Source organism: Artibeus jamaicensis, unplaced genomic scaffold (assembly GCF_021234435.1).
Source record: "Artibeus jamaicensis isolate MK-2021 breed Jamaican fruit bat unplaced genomic scaffold, CSHL_Jam_final contig_456, whole genome shotgun sequence".
Classification (NCBI taxonomy): domain Eukaryota; kingdom Metazoa; phylum Chordata; class Mammalia; order Chiroptera; family Phyllostomidae; genus Artibeus; species Artibeus jamaicensis.
The window spans coordinates 4,250,466-4,265,737 of record NW_026521839.1 but is presented as its reverse complement, the minus strand read 5'-3'; the positions used below and the strand labels follow the sequence as shown (position 1 = coordinate 4,265,737).

The following is a 15,272-nucleotide window of genomic DNA, read 5'->3' as shown; positions in this document are numbered from 1 at the left end:
GTCTTCTCGGAGCAGGAGAGTGAAGCTTTCCAATTCTGCACGAATCTTATGATGGTCAATTCATCCTAAATCAGTCCTCTCCACCAACACACACATTTACGCTTACACACAGGATGCTACAAAAGTAGGAAGCCAATGTGCTTTGAAGGAAGAAAATAGGGCCTTTTCTTAATTTTGTCATTTTCTTAATTTGATCATGTGGCATGTGACTTTCTTCAAGGCTCCAAATCTTTCCCTCAACATGAAAAGAGTCACTTGTGCCCTGGTTGGTGTGGCTCAGCTGGTTGGGCGTCATCCCACAAAGTGAAGGGTCGCCGGTTGGAGTCCCAGTCAGGGCACATGCCTGGGTTGCAGGTTCAGTCCCTGGTCATGGTGAAAGGCAACCACTCAATGTTTCTCTCTCACATTAATGTTCCTCTCCCTCTCTTTCTCCCTCCCTTCCCCTCTCTCTTAAAAAACAAAACAAAACAAAACAAAACAAAACAAAACAAAACAAAACAAAACCAGCCACTTTCATCAAGCACATTCTATACACCAGGCAATGGAGCTTAGTGCGTTACATGCATTACCCCATTCATTCCTCAAACAACGCTACTAGATGATGTTTTATAAACTTAGTCCTGAAATGCGACATATGCAGAGGATGTCAAAAACATATATTGTCTCTATAACATTAATATATTACAGATAATATTACACATATCTGTGCTTATAGTTATATTGTCTATGTACGCATTTCTAAATTATATAGTTTAGGTTGTCAACTTTTAACTATATATGAATGGGATAATACAATATATATTCTTTTGAGGTATTTTTTTTAGCATAAATCCTTATGGAATTAATTTACGTTGTTCCATATAGCTGAAGTTAGTTGATGGACATTCCATTGGCTGAAATGCCACAATTTCCACACACCCATATATTGCTGTGCATAATGTGCTCCAGTGTGTGATGCACACCCACGTTTTTTGTGTGAATTATACAAGGGATTATCATACTCATTTTATACCTATAGCATGTAATCATTATACCCATTTATAATGTACATCCTTATTTTCCCTAAAAATTTGGGCAAAAAATGCACATTATACACAAAAATATGGTATTTCCACTCATTACAGATGGGTATTGAGGTTATCTGCCTTTTTGGGACAAACATTCTTGTACATGCGATCTGGTGTACATGCCCACGATTCTCTAGGGTATATAATTTGTAATGGAATTGCTGCATTATAGGCTATGAGCATCTTCAGCTTTAATGAACAAGCCCAAAGATTGCTTCTCAAAGTGGTCCTGATAGTGTTGAATTTATCCCCCTCATTTTACTGAAAAGAAAACGGAGGCTCAGGAACGTTCACCAGTAGCCCAGGGTCAACAGCTGTAAGGGCAGAGCGAGGGTGTGCACCAAGTCAGCCTGACTTTGAAGCCCAGGCTCTCGACCAGCTCACTACCCCCACTCTGCTTTACTTTATTTTTTAAAAGATAGTTTATTGATTATGCTATTACAGGTGTCCCATTTTCCTCCCTTCACTCCCCTCTGTCCTGCACGCCCCCTCCCACCCACATTTCCCTGCTTTTGTCCATGGGTCATACATGTAAGTATTTATTCTTTGGCTTCTATATTTCCCATACTATACTTACCGTCCCCCTGTCTATTTTTTTTTTAATTTAATTTATTTATCTTTAGAGGGGAAGGGAAGGAGAGAGGGAGAGAAATATCAATGTATGGTTGCCTCTCATACATCCCCTGCTGGGAACTGGCCTGCAACCCAGGCATGTGCCCTGACTGGGAATTGTTTGGTTTGCAGGCCCACTCAACCCACTGAGCTACACCAGCCAGGGCACCCTGTCTATTTTCTACCTACGTCTATGCTTATTCTCTGTACCTTTTCCCCCTCTCTCCTCCTCCCACTCCCCTGTTGCTAACCCTCCATGTGATCTCCATTTCTGTGGTTCTGTTCCTGTTCTAGTTGTTTGCTTAGTTTATTTTTGTTTTTGTTTTAGGTGTGGTTGTTAATAATTGTGAGTTTGCTGTCATTTTACTGTACATGTTTTTTAATCTTCTTTTTCCCAGATAAGTCCCTTTAACATTTCATATAATAAAGGCTTGGTGATAATGAACTCCTTGAACTTGACCTTATTTGAGAAGCGCTTTATCTGCCCTTCCATTCTAAATGAAAGCTTTACTGGATAGAGCAATCAATCTTGGATGTAGGTCCTTGCCTTTCATAACTTGGAATACTTCTTTCCAGCCCCTTCTTGCCTGTGAGGTCTCTTTTGAGAAATCAGCTGACAGTCTGATGGGAACTCCTTTGTAGGTGACTGTCCCCTTATTTCTTGCTGCTTCTAGGATTCTCTCCTTCATTTTAATCTTGGCTAATGTAATTCTGATGTGCCTTGGTGTGTTCCTTCTTGGGTCCAAGTTCTTTGGGACTCTCTGAGCTTCCTGGATTTCCTGGAAGTCTATTTCCTTTGCCATATTGGGGAAGTTCTCCTTTATTATTTGTTCAAATAAGTTTCTCACTTGTTGCTCTTCCTCTTCCCCCTCCAGTACCCCTATAATTCGGATGTTGGAACATTTAAAGATGTCCTGGAGGTTCCTAAGCCTCTTCTCATTTTTTTTTGAATTCTTGTTTCTTCATTCTTTTCCACTTGGTTGTTTCTTTCTTCCTTCTGATCCACTCTATTGATTTGAGTCCCAGTTTCCTTCCCATTATTTTTGGTTCCCTGTACATTTTCCTTTATTTCACTTAGTGTAGCCTTCATTTTTTCAACTAATTTGCGACCAAATTCAACCAGTTCTGTGAGCATCCTGATCACCAGTGCTTTGAACTGTGCATCTGATGGGTTGGCTGTCTCTTGGTTGCTTAGTTGTATTTTTTCTGGAGCTTTGATCTGTTCTTTCTTTGGGCCATTTTTTTGTCTTGATACCCTTCCTCCATTCTGTTTTAATTTAAGTATACTCAACTGCTATAACTAGAAAGCCAGTCATAACTCAGTAGCTTAAAAATGTGAATTTTTATTTCTCTGATAGAATGGTCTTAAGGGAGTGTTTCAGATCAGCACGCCATTCTGTTCCACAGAGTCATTAAGAAATCAAGGTTACTCTAGGGCCTTGTCATGGAGTGCATGGCTGAGGCCAGATTGCTGTCATGTTTGAGATCCAGCTAGTGAAAAAGGAGGAGCACATGTGAGGGTTTACATTTGTGTAAGGATCTATGAATATGGCCTCAATGTGGTCCACATTGTTTCTTTAGTCACCTGGCCATCCAAGCTCAATTCTGCTCCCATAAAAGAAGCTGCGGATGAATTTTGGTGGATAATTATCCATCTCACTACAGGGTATGGCCTCCTCCTTTCTATTATCTCAGGGTTTGTTTCTTATAATTTCTCCCTTCTTTTCTATTGTCCAGCAATCTCAAGGGTGAATCATATGACTGATGAACAGGCTGTAGTTCAAAAAGGTAATATTTTCTTTCTAGGTGGTTGTCAGGCAAAGTGAAGTGCTCTTCCATAACATCTGATTCTCTTCAATAAAAATTTTGAGGGTTTACTTCCTATAAGGCACTGAGCACTTTGGAGCCACCATACTGCTTACCACACAGTAAGCGGGAGTTCCAGAAAACAGTGCCCAAGGGTAGAGAGTCAGGGGCAGGTGCACCTACAGGGCAAGCTTAGAACCAAATCAGAGTCCTAGATATGCAGCCCTACCCTGCCCTGCAAGGAGAGGCCTAAGCAGCTCAGCTTGGCCTGGATGAGATGTAGCAGGGAAGGAATGTGCATTCCACACATGCTTCACAAAGGAGGGTGTGATGGAATTAACTTGCCACTTTGAGGAATCCCTCCAATTCTACTCAGGACTGGACATAGCGCCTTGGGCCTTAGCAATGTGTTAGGTCTTAAGGGGCTTTGCCTATGGAAATCACGGTTTCTCACATTCAAATGGTCCCATTCCGTGGTCTTTGGGTCTGTTAATAGCTAGAGGGAGCCCCAGATGGAAGGAGCTGCCTTGTAAAATGTTGCTTTCTCCGCACCTGTCAGGGAAGCCTGTGAGGAGGAGGTAGGAAACCAAATAAGACAACCTTCAGGTCCCTTCCAAGCCTGGGTCCATGTTCCAAGGTCCAAAGGGGTACTGGTCACATTCTTAACTACTAACGGCTAATCCTTTCTTCTGCCTCGTGGAAAAGAAGGCACCTCCTTTCTGCTAGGAGATCCTGGGAAACCTGGACAAGCAGCTGGGCAAGGGGGTGAGCAGTGAGATGAGGATGAGGATCAGAAAGACCCAGGAGGGTGCCCTGGCGCCATCTTAATTGAGCAGATCTCTTAACTACTCTCAGTCTCAGTTTCCTCATGTGTGAAATGTACCTGCATTTGGGAAAGAAATAGTAATTATCCCCATTTTACAGATGAGGAATCTGAGGATCCTAGAGTTTAGCTTGCTCAAGAAAGCACTCTACAAAGTAGAGGCAGGATTTAAACAAAGGCTGTCTGACTCTGAAGTTGAAGCACTTAGGTACTAAGGAAGATTCACCAGCGGGTTGGGCACATGTGGGATGAGCTGGGGAAGAGGAGAGCCTCTAACATGTCCAGAGGCGGATGTCCACTGTTAGATGTTTCCTGGTTTCCAAATTGTTAAACCCAGAGAGTAAGTGTGTTTTAGCATCCAGGGAATGCAGAGTGTGAGTGGGCAGGAAGAAAAAGGAACAGAGACTCAATGTGACTAGACTCACGCTGTTTCCTTCTCAGGTTTACAGCCTCTGGTAGGCCCCAAGCAGGGGGTCCTAGGCACCTGCCCCCCTAGATGGGGACATGGGCAGCCGCCTCCTCCCTAGGATGCCAGATTCCCTTTCCCAGCAGCCAGGGTTGGGAGGGGGTGGAGGGTGTGCAGCGGTTGCAGTTTATGCTCCTCCAGAGCTTCAGAGCAAGATTTCCCCAAAAAGCCATATTAAATAAATAAAAGGAAATTCAGCAGATGGGAACATGAATCAATGAAAACTCCCATATGAGGGCAAAGATTTATGTCAAAAAACAAAACATCAACATCTGGGAACTGCCGCGTCTCCTCTTGGCTGCTTGCTTGGAATGGATTCTCAGTGTCGCTTTCTGTCTCTTTCTGGCCCTGGGAGAGGACAGGAAGAAATAAAGAGTAAAGCCCATTTTTAAAAATAGTCATTTTTTAATCAGAAATGAACGCAGTTTTCCCCCTCAGGGCTGGAGGGAACATGATCCAGGCGGCGGGGATGCGGGGCCTGGACTGGGGAGAGCGGGGAGAGGGAGCCCCCTGCCGGACGCCGAGGGGCGCTTTTCCTCTCCGCCCGGAGGCTCTTGGGGGCTCTTTACCTCCGGATCTCACAGCTGTCGCCGCAGCTCCAGCGCGCATCCTCCAGCGCCCACCGCACTGCGGCCGCTCGCCTGCTCCGTGGAGCAGATGCCCAGACTCGTCACGTGGACGAAGGCCCGGCCAGGGGTGATTACGTCCGTCCTTGGCCGCACCTCCTGCAGTTCCGCCCGCCGCTCGGGAGCTCATCTGGCCACAGGGAGCCTCTGCGTGGGTTCCCCCAGTTCCGGGGGCCTGAGACAATCGGTGAAAGAGGAACCTAGGCCTTGAGGAACTTGCAGCTCAGATCAAAGACAGCACTTAGCTCTTAGGCTGGACCACACAAAGGTTAGGATGCAGGCTTTGGATGCTGATGTTTGGGTTCAAAACCAGCTCTGCCTCCACCAACTGTTTGACCTTGAGCAAGTTCAGTTCCCTGGGCCAGGGTTTCATTATTTGTATAGTGGGAATAGCACCAGCCTCCTGGGGAAGTTGTGGAAAGTAAATAATAAAACACTCATAGCCCTGGCTGGTGTAGCTCAGTGGGTTGAGCACAGGCCTGTGAACCAAAGAATCACAGTTCGATTGCCAGTCAGGGCACATGCCTGGGTTGCAGGCCAATTCCCAGCAGGGAATGCACGAGAGGCAACTGTACATTAATATTTCTCTCTCTCTCCTTCCCTTCCCCTCTAAAGATAAATAAATAAAATCTTTAAAAAAACACGCATAAAGTACTTAACACAGTGCACACATAAAGTTGAATAAATGTTAGCTTAACATTATCCTCATCAGGATGAAGACTTAAATTCTCATCATGGCCTGCAAGCCTCTGCATAAGCCACGCCCCTCCACTGGGCTCCAGGGACATTAACCTTGTCTCCCACCCAGCAGCCTTTCCCCCTTCTGCTCAGGATCTTTGCATGTGCGGTTTTCTCTGCCTGGAAAGCTCTTTCCCACGCTCTGCTTCAATGCAGCCTGCTCGTTCTTCGGGCCTCAGTTCACTTGTGACATCACGTAGAAAACGCTCCAGTTCTTCCCTTCCCCGAGTGCAGTCTCTGCTGTGTGTTCTCTCAGCACAAAGCTTTTCACCCTTTTTCACTTCATGGTACGCATAAACTAATTACTAAAATTCTGTGGCACACCCAAAAGTATGCTTTTTCCCAATCCGACTAAAACACAAAATTGGTATAATGTTGATTCATTCATACCAGACATATCCTGTTGTGTTGGCTGTTTTCATTTTTTCATTTGACAATCTACGGGAAAAGAGGTCAGTGTCCCTGACTAAGGAAGTTGCAGGTTTTAAAAATTCTTGTCGCACACCAGTTGAAAACTGCTGTCATGGTAGCCTGGGCTTCTCCTGGCTAGCAATGCTCCTAGTTGAAATGTATCGCCAGTTTTGTTTTGTGTTCAACGTCCATCATCCCCTAGACCGTTTACTCCATGAGGCCAGGAGCCCGTCTGATTGCACTCCCTGTGGTATCCCCAAGCCCCAGGACAGTGACTGGCCTGGACCCTCTATTTGTGGTGAATGACCCAGAGTGGATGGTGGTACCCTGAGACCAGAAGGAATCCTGAGTCTTTAATATGGTTTCCTGAGCTCCCTCCAACGGTAAACACGTATTTATTAAGCTCATCTATGTGCCAGGCCCTGTGTTGGGCTCCAAGTACGCAGAGCCATATAATTCTATCTCTGACTTGATGGCGCTTATAGTCCAAGGGCAGGGACAGACACATGAACAGAGGGAAACCCAGACGGGGTGTGCACAGCATGCTGTTGGGGCATGTGGGGGGAGTAGAGATGGTTGTTCCTGCAAGGACAGGGGCCTTGGCGCTCTCCTTCATACTTTACCTGCATTGTCCTACTAAAACTCACCACAATTAGATAGACCTATTATCGTGTCTATCGTACAGAGGAGGCATACAGAGGTTAAGCAACTTGTGAAGGGTTATAAAGATAAAGACAGTAATGGCAGAAGTGACATTCGAACAGGGGCATACTCTGCTTCAGAGCCAGAGGGGCCTGAAGCGGAATAGGCCCCTATTAACTGCTTGGCCACTCGGCCTACTAGCAAACAGCTGTGAGGTTACCCTCCCTGCCCACAACCCCCATTCCGCACTGGGTGAGAGGGAGCACTGCCCCACCCCACATCCCCACATTAGGAACACTGCCACCCAGAAGTGGAGGGGGAGGTGGCAGCCAGGGCTGCTGGGCAGGTGAAAGCTGCTCCCCACATTGGGCCTAATGAGGAATGTTCACAGGGCAGCACAGGGGACCTGCAACAGCTCAGCTAAAAACAGGAGCGCCTCTGGCTTCTGTGCTGCCAGATCCCCAGCGCTGGTGAGAGGGAGGCCCCAGCCTAAGTCGGCTCAGCGCCCTGAGGGTGCTGCTCTCACTTTTTACACCCACCTCAAAGCTCCACTGATCCTGCTACATCTCCTCTCACCACCCCCGGGGCTTTTTTTTTTAAAGGTTGGATTCACATCCTTCATTTGTTCTCTAAATGGCAGCCCAACCTGCTCTCCCGGATTCCAGCGGAGGGTTTGGAGGCTTACAGAGAAACTGCTCTTGTGAGTGAGTCTTCGCTGAGGCCTGGCTGAAGTCGGGTGGGGGGGATGGGGGTTGGGGGGGTGGGGGGAGGGAAGGTTCCTTCAAGGATTCTTTTTCAGGTCATCCCACCCTCCAGCTCTCAGAAAGCTGCATCTACCAGCAGCACCTGGAGAATTCTGACAGGTGGGTCTCAGGTCAGAGCAGAACAACTAGTAGAAAAGTATGACAGGCGATCTAAGACTGGAAGTCAGGAAAGAGAACAAGGGTAAGGCTAATAATTGTTGCCATTTATCGAGTCCTTTCTGTGTGCCAAGAACTGTGCTAACTCAGCACTTTACATGTGTTTACTCAGGGAATCCTCATATCAACCCCGTCAGGAAGGAACCAGTATTATCCCCATTTCACGAATGAGGAACCAAGGCTCAAAAAATTCAACTTTCCCAGGTTCACACAATTAGAAATTGGTGGGAGAGTCAAACCCAGGACTCCGAAGTCCAAGCTCTTAACCACTGTACTCTCATTTGGGGTCAATAGCAAGGCAGTAGTTTGAGAACAGAGCAATGCTCAGAGAACTGAAATGTGGACAACACTCACACTCAGGGTCAGGAGGCGGAAGAAGCAATTGTAACAGAACAGACAGAGTTCATCCACCACTAGACAGCCGAACACTACACGCTGGAATTGCAGTGCAGAAAGATTGGCTATTTTATTGATGAATGGCACCATCCAGGAGAATGGGGAGCTAATGCTCAAAAGCCTGAACTCCCTGGTGGCATGTACATTACAGATGGCACAGGGCAAAATCACAAGATACTGTGGGTTAGGGATTCGGTGTCATGCCGGGAGCTGACTGGTCAGAGTCCCTCCACTCCGTATGGGTAATGAGTCATTTCTTCAGGTTTTGAGGACAGGTTCTGGTTTGTCCTAGTTTCATGGGAAAGTAGCCATGGGTCACTCCACCCTAGGGATGAGGAACTGAAACATAACTTAGATCACGATGTCATCTTTAGCCTGCCAGAGTCCCCGCCTACCCGAACATTATTTAGACCACAGTCTTCTGCTGCCTTGGGGGCTGCTGATTCTCCAGGGGAAGGTCTGGATCTCTGAGAGATAGAGATAGATTAGATTAGATATAGATTAGATATAGATATGTGGAGAGAGAAAGAGAGAGAGGGAGATGATTTCTAGAGCTAGGATTTAAAACTAAATTTAATTAATGTCCTAAGGACCCTTGGTTTCACAATGACAGAAACAGAACGGTTAGGGAGTAAGCATGGGTGACATCATACAAAGGAAGCTGGAGCAGGGGACAGATTTAAGGGCCTGTTGAAAATAAAGGATGGCAATTTTTATAGGACCTGGTGACTAACTGAGTGTGGGAGTGTCTGACACCCTTGGGGTGTCTGTGCAGATGTCAGGAAACCCAGAAAGAAAGCTGGAGAGAGGACTCACTTCACTGGCTCCTGAGTCTTCAGTCTTGGTCTTTCCTGGGTTCCAGCCACATCCTGCGTTTGGTGTCCATTAGATGTCCCTCCACGCTGTATCCTGATAAAACTTTTCTAAAGAGCTAGCTCCAGTGAGTTACTAATATTTTGCAATGAGAGTCAAAACTAATGTGGGGGAAGGCAGAGAAGGGAGCTGAGCCAACCCTGAGTTCAAGGTTTCTCTCTTGAATAGCTAGGGGAGACAGCACAATTGACCGAAATAGTGAAGCGCAAAGGTGAGACGGTTTGTCTGTGAAATTTAAGGACTGTGAATGGTCAGCTAAGTCAAGTGCTCTGCAGACTGACTGAGCAAAGGCCCACTGGTGGTTAATGAGGTGGTCTGGATGACCCTAGTGACAACTATGTCAGAAGAACAGCGATGGAAGCACAGAGACTAAGCTGAAAGCGACAAGTAGTGAAGGGATGGGAGGCAGTATGTGTGTTACTTAAGAAAAGTGCAATAGAAAGAATGAAACAGGTTTGTAGCTGAAAAAGGCAGGAGGTTCAAATGAAGGCTGCCCCTTCCCACCCTGCCGAGGAAAGGAAAGGCCTGTGTATATTTCATAGATAGGAAGGAAAAAAAAAACGAGTAGAGAGATGTATGCTTTGGCATGAAGGTCAGGTTAATTAGACAAGATAAATAGACAAGGTTCTAGAAGAGACAGGAAGAGAATGGGACTGAGAGCAAAACAGAGTTTGGCCTTAGAACAAAGGGAAAAGCCAGACCTTTGAGCATGAGTCTGTTCTTGTCATTTCCTCTACCTTATATTCATGCCTAACATTTATTTACATAGCTGTGCTCACAGCTGCTCTCGAGTTAGATCCCTCTTCATCATCACCACTTACTGACAATGTGGCAAGCAATTTATGTTTTCTCATGAGAAGGGTACAATTCTTATTCCCATCTTCCAGATGAGGAAACTGAGGTGAAAGGTACAATTCACTTGACTAGGTTTACCCAGCTGCTAAGTGGAAGAACTACGTTGGATGCCAGACAGTGCTATTCTAGAACCTGTGCTCCTCTGTGCTGCACCTGAAATTTCAGAGTTGAAAATGGTTGCCTCCAGGGAGCAAGTTTAGAGAGTAGGCAGCCGCATGCGGCAGAGGTCTGCTGTGTTTTGTTATGTCTCGTAGTACTGTTTGATTTTTCTCTAGAGTAGGTGCTCTCTTAACCAACCACTACTTAACTGAGGGGTAAAATCCCCAAGCCCGGCATGCCCCTCCTGTCCCTAACTCCCATCACACTTAGGTGTAAATTGTGTGACCACCTGACCAACCATACGTCCAGATCCTACAGGGTAGCAGGCTTTCTATATGTTCATTTTAACATTAAAAAACAAAAAATTTGTACAAAGGGGCTTCCGTTTTTACAATAAAAAGTCCCACTAATAAAAAGCAAAAAGAACTGATACCAGTGCTGAGCTGATGACTCAGCCTTCTCAGGAATGCAGGTGAGGTCACCGGCTAAAAGGGACTAGGTGAAAATAAGGGCTTGATTCCTTCAATCCATCACCCACTCAGCAGCCAATAATCTTCAGGATCCCTGCAGCCTGATTATACCCCTGCTTCCTTTCTCAAAGTCCCATACCCTTAGGACAGAAGCCAGACATCTTAGGGGGCTTATGAGGCATTATGACCTGGCCCTATTTCCCTCTCCGGACTAAGGGGCTACCACTACCCTACACCACTCCCACCTCTTTGACAGCCGCTCTGATCTTAAGTTCTACTCTTCACCTCCCTGTGAGTTTGCACAGCTGTTTCCCCTGGCTGAATTGTGTTTTCCCTTCCTCTTCTTCATCTGGCTGGTTCCCAGTCCTCATCACTTAGGTTCATCAGTTTAGATGTTGCTGCCTTCAGGAAGTCTTCCCAGGACTTCCGCCTCTAGGTTATGAGCCTCTCCTAGGTGTTTCCGCAGCATCCCGTACTCTTCCCACTGAAGCATGTGCTAGTCTCCAAGAGCTCTTAACCACTATGCAAGCCCCTGTGTCTTCCCCGCCCACACTGACTGTGGGCTGATCCTGTGAAATGCTTTAACCCACAGAGTGCAGGAGTGAAACTATGTGGGTTCCAAGCCTAAGTCTTAAGAAGCCTGCTACTTCCCCTTTTGTAGTTTTAGAAGCTCTGAGCCACTGTTTAGGAAGTTCAGCTACCCAGCTGGAGAGGCCACGTGGAGTACGGCAAAGAGGCTCAGCCTTTCCAGTGTCCCAGCTGAGCTTTCACGTGACTCCAGCCTCAGCTGCCATCTGACAGCAATCTCACGAGACCCCACGTGAGACCAGCAGAATTGCCCAGCTGAGTCCCGTCAATTCACAGAACTGTGAGAGATAATGATTGCATAAATCTACTAAATTTTGGAGAGTTTGCTTTGCCACAATAAGTAACAAAAACACCATTCCATATTTTAATTGTCTACTGAATTTGCCCTGCTAGGCTATTTTCTCTGAGGGCAGGGACCACACTAATTTTTTAAAAAATTGTTATATACCTAGGCCTTGGCTGGTGTAGCTCAGTGGATTGAGCACCAGCCTGCAAACAGAAAGGCTGCAGGCTTGATCCCCAGTCGGGGCACACGCCTGGGTTGCAGGCTGGGTCCCCGGGTTGGGGGTGTGCGAGAGGCAACAGATTGATATAGCTCTCACATAATGATGTCTACATTTATCTCCCTCTTCCCCCATCTCTAAAAAAGTAAATAAAATATTTTTAAAAATTGTTATGTACTCAGGACATTCTCCAGCACAAAATAAGCTCTTAGATGTTGGATTAATGCAAATTAAGAATGTCTACAAAAACAAAGGCAAAAGCCACACTCAATAGGTGATCTGGGTATCACCGAGGACTCCAGCTGCCCTTGTGTCTACCCCGACACCTGTGGTTTGTTAGTGTTCTCAGGCTTCTAGGGATAAGGATGTCATCAGGACATTTTACATATGGGAACAGGCACCTTATCTTCAAAATTTTTCAACTAGCTTCAGACTTGGGGGGGGGCCCTCCATGGTTGTAGGTGAAATGAATGTGCTTCCGCTAAAACCAATAAATCCCATGACCGGGGTCTACGCCTGTCATCACAGCAGCGCAGGGTGTCCAGTCAAGTCAACGGGCGTTGTCTGAACATCTTCGGTGGACAGACAGCTCACGTCAAGCCCAATGCGGGACGGGAAGTGGGAAAATGCCATCCCTGCCCTGAGGGAGAGAACTGGAGAGACTAGACTTACACAAATGAGATAATTAAATAACAGGACAACATATAATTACTGCTAAATTGTGTGGTAAGAAATTAAGTGCTTACAGAAATTGGGAAAAGTGGAGAGCAATGAGGGTTCCAACAGTTGGGGAGCTGTCACAGGAGCACCGGATGGTGGCTGAGCCGTGAGGGGTAAAATGAACTGCAGGCAGGCTGGAATGAAGGAGAGTGCAGAGGTCCCAGGGGGGACAGAGCTGAACCGGTATGCTTATTTTACTTTGAGGCCGCAACACAAGGTGTGTGAAAAGTGGATGCCCCAAATCCCAAAGCAAGGATATTTCTGAATACTTCCCTAATAGCCACACTTTGGGGACTGTATTTATTGTTTCTTCTGCTTGCAATGCCTTTCTCCGTTCTCCACGTGGAAAACTCTTACTCGTATTTAAAGGTCAAGCTCAAGTGCAACTACTTTTTTGAATCTGTCCATGCAATCCCACAACCCAGTGCTCATGCTTCTAGTGGAACTTACCTACTTCTTTTGCCTACTCACCTCTTCTACTACAATAAATAGCACCTAATACTTACTAGGTTCATACTGTGTGCCAGGAACAATGCTACATATTTTGAAGATTTTATTATTTTAGAGAGATGAGAAGGGAGGAAGACAGGGAGAGAAACCTTGATGTTTGTGAGAGATACATTGATCGGTTGCCTCTTGCACGCCCCCAACTGGGGACCTGGTCTGCAACCCAGGCCTGTGCCCTGACCAGGAATCAAACCTGGCCTGTTTCAGTACGCAGGCCAGCACTCAATCCACTGAGCAACACTAGCCAGGGATAAACATTTTAAATGTACTATTTTATTTAAGCCTCACAACTATTTTATAGATGAAAAACTCGAGGCTTAAAGTGGTTAAATACAGTGCCCAAGACACATAGCTAGGAGGTAGGAAAGCTGGGATTCAATGTAACTCCAGAGGCCACTCTGAAGACACTGGACCACGTGTTTCTGGAGGCCACAAATGCTCTTTACTCTGCTCAGGTTCTAGGATGGTGGCTGACATATGGCTCAAAAGTTGAATTAATACATCTGTCTGGTTGTATTAATTGTCTGTGTCTAAAAGGTGTACTCCCTAGTACTCTTTTACCCCGGATGGAGAATTTCACCTACCCAGAAGTCAGTACCCAGAAGAAAGGAGGAAATCTAAGCAACTTATATTTGAACTTGAGCTCCTTTATTTCAAGTGCAGTGAAAGAGGAATAGTTCTGTTCCCAGCAATGACGTTAGCTGGGTCTGAAGATGAGGGCTCTGATTAACAGGTATGTGTGTACAGGGGTAGGCGGGGGAAAGGGGTTCTCCTCTTAGTTATTTTAAAAGCAGAAACTTAAGTTTTCCTTATTAAACTGTGACCAGAAGAGGCTGAGCCCAGAACAAGTCTGCTTGGGACCAGCAGGTAGTGTGTGGGTTCAAGTCCAGTTGATTCTGAGAGTAGATTTATTATGAAGTTGGGATCAGTGAAAAGAGGGGAGGGCCTAGGATGGAAGAAGCAACAGGATAAAGCCTAGGCAGAGCTACTTATGGGAAAGAAGTGGGCCAAGGGGGGTCTGCTGTCAGCTCACTGGAGAGTCAGAGAAAAGGGGCCCTTGGAGACAGGTTCAGGGGGTTAGCCCTGGGCAAGCTGCCACTGCCCACTGCGCCCCTGGTTGCTAGTTTTGTGGGTACCTTAGGGTTTAGGAGAAAGAAAATTCACATAGGATTTAGGAGAAGAAATCCAAGTGGGTGTGTCCCAAGGAGAGTGTGCTCTGGCTTCTTTGACTTGAGCTGTTTTATCTGCTTTCTAAAGGCAGGGGTTTTAGGGGCAGTCTCAGGGGAGTATCTTAATACAATATTTATCAGCTTTTCCAGGTGTATCCTTTCAGGGTCATGGTCTGCACTGATTGGTCACCCAACTGCTTTTGCTGCTTTTCTGGGCCTGGAGATGTTATCTCCAGGGAGGAAAGGTCAGAGCATCCCATAGACCAGCGATTTGAAAGGTCAGGGCATCTAAACGCATGACCAATGATATGCCAGGGGAGGAAAGGCCACTCTGGGTCAGGTCCAGAGCCAGTTTTGCTCGTTGCTAGGCACCACAGCTTCCCCGCCTGGTGACCTTCTGTAGCGGCTATAAATTGCTCTGCCAGTTTGTTCAGCTATCTGTCTCAGTTTTCCCACCCAAAGTGCCAAGGAATTTTCCTAGCGTCTTGCTATCCTGCCTCCAAACCAGTTAGGACCAGTCAAGATCACTCTATCTGACCCTCTCTTTACGCACACTCAGGCCCTGACAGTGGAGGGGGCTGGCCAGCCACTTCGGGGCGAAGCAAAAGCTCAGCCAGAGCTAGAACCCCAGAGTCAGAACCCTGCCCGCACAGTCCTTCACTGCTACTGGGGCAGCCCAGGCATACCTCTCCAAGCAGAAGCCGCCCTATGGGATCCCTTCGTGGGACCCTAAGGCTCCTCTCCTCTGCCCAATGGGTCTCGCCTTCCCCAGCGTCGGGACCTGAGGAAGACCGGTCTCCCCTCCGTGTCTCCTCTGTGTCTGCTAGGTCCTCTTGCGCCACCCAGGCCCCTCTAGCCCCGCCTCTCAGGCGGTGCCTACGACCCTGCTGCCTCCGTACGGTGTCCCCATTACTTGCCTATGCCCTTGCCGCAGCTCACCTCCCACTAGCCCCAAACAAGCCTACACCCCCACTTCCTTTT

The 15,272-nt window shown here is 46.8% G+C and overlaps 1 long non-coding RNA gene across 1 annotated transcript; it reads right to left on the bottom strand.

The window, feature by feature from the left end:
- Nucleotides 1–4,988: 4,988 nt before the first annotated feature.
- Nucleotides 4,989–15,254, bottom strand: LOC119050978 (uncharacterized). The gene is made up of 3 exons (XR_005082849.2): nucleotides 14,978–15,254; nucleotides 5,344–5,575; nucleotides 4,989–5,122 (listed from the first exon to the last, which is right to left on the bottom strand). It is a non-coding gene; the product is annotated as an uncharacterized LOC119050978 (long non-coding RNA).
- Nucleotides 15,255–15,272: the final 18 nt, after the last annotated feature.